The sequence below is a fragment of the Ranitomeya variabilis genome, chromosome 1 (genome assembly GCF_051348905.1).
Source record: "Ranitomeya variabilis isolate aRanVar5 chromosome 1, aRanVar5.hap1, whole genome shotgun sequence".
NCBI classification, from domain to species: Eukaryota; Metazoa; Chordata; class Amphibia; order Anura; family Dendrobatidae; genus Ranitomeya; species Ranitomeya variabilis.
The window spans coordinates 22,433,821-22,438,491 of record NC_135232.1 but is presented as its reverse complement, the minus strand read 5'-3'; the positions used below and the strand labels follow the sequence as shown (position 1 = coordinate 22,438,491).

At 41.9% G+C, this 4,671-nt stretch overlaps 1 pseudogene; it reads right to left on the bottom strand.

The window, feature by feature from the left end:
* Positions 1–3,114: 3,114 nt before the first annotated feature.
* Positions 3,115–3,905, bottom strand: LOC143803059 (uncharacterized; annotated as a pseudogene).
* Positions 3,906–4,671: the final 766 nt, after the last annotated feature.

Here is a 4,671-nt window from a genome sequence, read left to right as displayed (position 1 = left end):
CAATGGCTTCCTGCTCTGTTGTCGTCCCTGATAAATAAATGCAAACAGAAACTGGCAATTTGGGTGTAATGGAATGCTGAAGAAGTCATTGGCAAGGTCGATGACTGTGAACCAAGCAGCATCCTTAGATATCTGGGACAGAAGAGTATGTGGATTAGGCACTGGAGTTTCCAGAACAGTAGCTGCATTAACTGTCCATAGATCTTGTACCAGCCGGTGCACAGGGGGTTGGCTGGGTGAGGTCTTTTTCTTAACGGGAAACAAGGGCGTGTTACATGGGGAAACACAGGGTACCAGGGCACCATTATTGAGCAACGTTTGTATTTGCCCCTTGAGGCCCCGCTACTGATCATGTTTCAAAGGGTATTGATGGACTTTTGGGAAAAGGGGCACCAGGTTTGAGAAACACTTTTACTGGTTCTACAGGCATTATTGCGGGTGGATCTGGGCCTATCAGGGCCATCATCACTGTGGGAAGGGCATGTAGGATACTGATCTCATTGTGTTCATTTGCATAGGGGTTATATAACGTGAGGATCATCTGACCATCATCTTGGAATTATATTCTGGAGCGGAACTGTGATAATAAATCTGCCCCCAGTAAATTTACCGGACATATAGGAGAGATTACGAACTGAGCCTTGACTTCAGGGAAGGGTCCCAATGGGATGGGTTTGTAAGAGTATATTTATTGGGTCTGCCATCTACTCCAATTAAAACAAGCTCTTGATCTGAGAATTGACATGAAGGAGCTTGGGAGGCAGATTCACAGACATAGGGTTAAAAGGGATATTGGATTTGTGTAAGGTGGGGAGGGCAGGAGCTGAAGTCTGTTACGTGGGCCACTGATAAGGAACGGAGCTGCTTCCTTGCAGCTGTGGGGGGGGGGGGGCTGAGATTGGAGCAGGAATCACTGCGGCCACTGATTTAACCTTTAATTTCCCTGCTGATGCAGAGTGGGGTAAGTTCTTAAAACCTTTTTTACTACTTTTAATGCATCATCCGGAGTGGAAGTCTCGATATCAGGTCTAACTGACATTATTGTCTCTTTCAATTCAGATTTAAGGCCGGACATCAAAGCTGCCACAAAAATGTGTGAATGGGCTTTATTATACAGTGAGAATGCCTGATCTTTAAACACTACCATAAGACGCCCATAGAACTTCTCGGCAGTCCAGGATATATTGGTGCCTTGGGGTTAAGGGGCATAGGGCTTACAGTCGGGAGTAGAGGCTTAATTTCCTGGGGAGGGACCATATTATCTAGCAGGGAGACCCCCTGTCCCAAATTTTTGATTGTTTGCTTTTCCGACACATTAATCTCAGTAACTTTCTCAGTTCCTTCTTGCACCACAAAACATCCAGATTTTTGTCATAGTAATAGACAACTTTCCTTTTTCAGCGTAATTCATTTCCTCTGTTGATCCTCAATTTGCTATATATCAACCACTCAACTTGAAGCAGGTGAATCTTTTACCAATCTTTCAATTACACTGATAATCAAACAATCTCTTACAAGTTTCCTTCTAAAACTAGGTACCATATTTCCATATTTTACTTCCAACTTACAATATTTCTTTCTACTTCAATACAATATTGTACTATTGTTTAAACAAATCTCCCAGCGCGACAGAAAATATAGAGAAACTTAGAACGCAGCTACGTGCCCCCTCCATACCAGAAAGACAGTAAAGATAAGAAAATCACAGCATTCCTCAACACAGAAAGCAATAACGCAGCTGTTTGACCCCTCCCATCAGGTATCTTAGAGATAACGCACAGAAACGGAATAAAGCAGTTCTCAGACTTAATTAATTTCTACAAAACCTTCATCACACAATTCACATGCCAGAACACTTTAGAAAAACCCATAATTAAGAATATTGTTCCTGCATTCCTGACAGATTTATTTCCCCGTGTTTGGGCTAACAATATCAGATTCATCACACAAATTCAAAGTCTTCTTTTCCTTCCACGGAAACTGATTCTCCTTTAGAGCTAAATATCCTTACTTTGTCGTGCACAATACCGACGGCCTTATGGTTTTGTTCCACTGGGTCTCTCTGTCCCCCGCTGGGACAACCCAAAAATGCAATACTCAGTGAAAGGAGGAGGGCGTCTTAGACTTTCCCTCCGGACACCTCTGGACATATATAAATATATAATTCCTGAGTTACGCATCCTACCCAATCTTCGATCACCTCACCGCGCCTGATTCTAACAGTGATCAGGAAGAGAATATATAAAGAGAATTACATCACTGGTCAATCCGGGGTGTCCGTCCCTTATGAGGTACGTTTCGAGCACTGGGCTCCCAACGGAACTACACCTCTATATGATTCCACCCAAAAATCACCCCACCATCGGGGACAAACCTCAGATCCTCTTTGCAGCACAAACACAGGAAAACCACACCAAACGGTCAGTCTGGACAGTATAACTGCCAACTTACCGTGGTTGTTGTAGGGGATGATCAGTCCCAATTTTCCAGTGCCTGTGTCCGGTCCGAGGGTCCTTTGTCTTGTTGTCCTCCAGGGGACAGAGGCGTTCCTGTTTGGGGCCCCACGTTTTCGGGCGCCAACTGTTGAGGGAGGATCTAAATTGATCCTTCACGGTTGACTCAGTGATTTCCAAATTAATCTACAGGGCGTTGCCGGCAACTGAAAATGACCAGATGGAGATGTGTGCCTCTGTATGTGGGATCGAGCAGATCTCTGGCCCCCGTTTTATTGTGTATCGCTTTTCATAATCATAGAAATTATACTTCAACCAATCAGCATAAGAACACGCTCACAGTTCTTAACCTATAAGAATGCAGGAAAAACTTAACCCATGAGTATACAGAAAAACCGGAAACTACATATATGGTCATATCTTCTTGGCATAGGAAAACACATTAACAGGTGCCTCAAAGTCTTATCTAGCGATACACCCCCGAGTCCCTTCCCTGGCTTGAGTCAGAAGACTCAAGGTCTTTATACCAATTATAAACCATAGCCTAGTTGAATACCAGGCTTGTGAACAACAAGATAAAGTTATTTCATGGCAGCTATAACCTTTTACCTAATTAAATAACAGAATTTATCTTTAACAACAAGAAAATGGAGTCGAAAAGCACAAAATGGAGAATCTTTAATTTGTCCCTTCACAAATACATATAAAAACAAGTTTAAAAAATAAGTGCCTTCTACCTAATGTGACCCATCTGATGTTCGAAAAGACTTGTTTTCCTTGTGAAGCATTTCCCACATTCTGAACATAAAAATGCCTTCTCGCCAGTGTGACTCTTCTTATGTTTAGCAAGAGTTGTTTTCCTTGAGAAACACTTCCCGCATTCTGAACATGAAAATCATTTCTCCCCTGTATGAGTTTTGTGATGTGTAATAAGTGTTGATTTCTGAGTAAAACATTTTCCACATTCTTGGCATGAGAATGGCTTCTCCCCTGTGTGAGTTCTTTGATGTTCAATAAGAGATGATTGAGCAGTAAAACGTTTCCCACATTCTGAACAAGAAAACAGCCTCTCTCCTGTGTGGGTTATCTGATGTTTGACAAGATGTGCTTTTTGAGCAAAACATTTACCGCAATCTAAACATAAAAATGGCTTCACTCCTGCGTGAGTGTTTTGATGTTGAACAAGAATTGATTTCCGAGTATAACATTTCCCACACTCTGGACATGAATATGGCTTCTCCCCTGTGTGAATTCTCAGATGACTAACAAGAAGTGATTTCTGACTGAAGCATTTTTTACATTCTGTGCATAAGTACGTCTTCTCCACTGTGTGAGCTTTTCGATGTTCAACATCTCTTCTGTGATCTTTATTTTGCATATCACTCTTTGATGAATCGTACGATAAGACATGTTGTAAAGTTTCAGATGGACTTTTTCTGTAAAGCGCTGAGCGCACATCTAGGTAAGTGGCATTCTCTTCATATGTGTGCTTAGGCTACGTTCACATTTGCGGTGTGCGCCGCAGCGTCGTCGCCGCAACAAAACGCATGCGTCGTGCGGCCCTATCTTTAACATTGGCGCCGCATGGGGCCACATGTACATGCGTTGTCATGCGCTGCGTTGCGTTGTACGCCGCATGCGGCGTTAGGGCGCACCTGTCAGGGCGCGGCAAACGCAACATGTTGCATTTTTCGGGCGGCGCCGACCTTTTAAAAAACGCATGCGTCGTGTTTGCGTCGTGTTTGCGTCGTCGATGCGCCTTTTTCCCCATTGACTTGTATTGACAACGCAGACGACGCAAGTACTTGCGTCGTGGTGCGTTGAACGACGCATGCATTGTCAAATAAAAAATGCAAAACATTGTCTAGACTTTGTCTAGACACTAAAAAAACACTATATATATATATATATATATATATATATATATATATATATATATATATATATATATATATATATAATATATAAAAAGGGGTTTGGCATTGTCTTTCACAAGGCTATCTACAGAGAAGACTGACTGAAGGGAATCTGCTTTCCAAACCTGTAAGTATATATTTCTCTTTGCATATTTTTTATTCTGTGTTTTATTTCTTGATTTTTATTTAATTTGTGCAATGTTTGGTCTGTGCTATTGTACGGTTATGGCACTGTGGGTTGTTATTGAAAAATTATTTTTTTTAATCTGGTTATGATGTACTTCTGGCGTTATATGATGGCG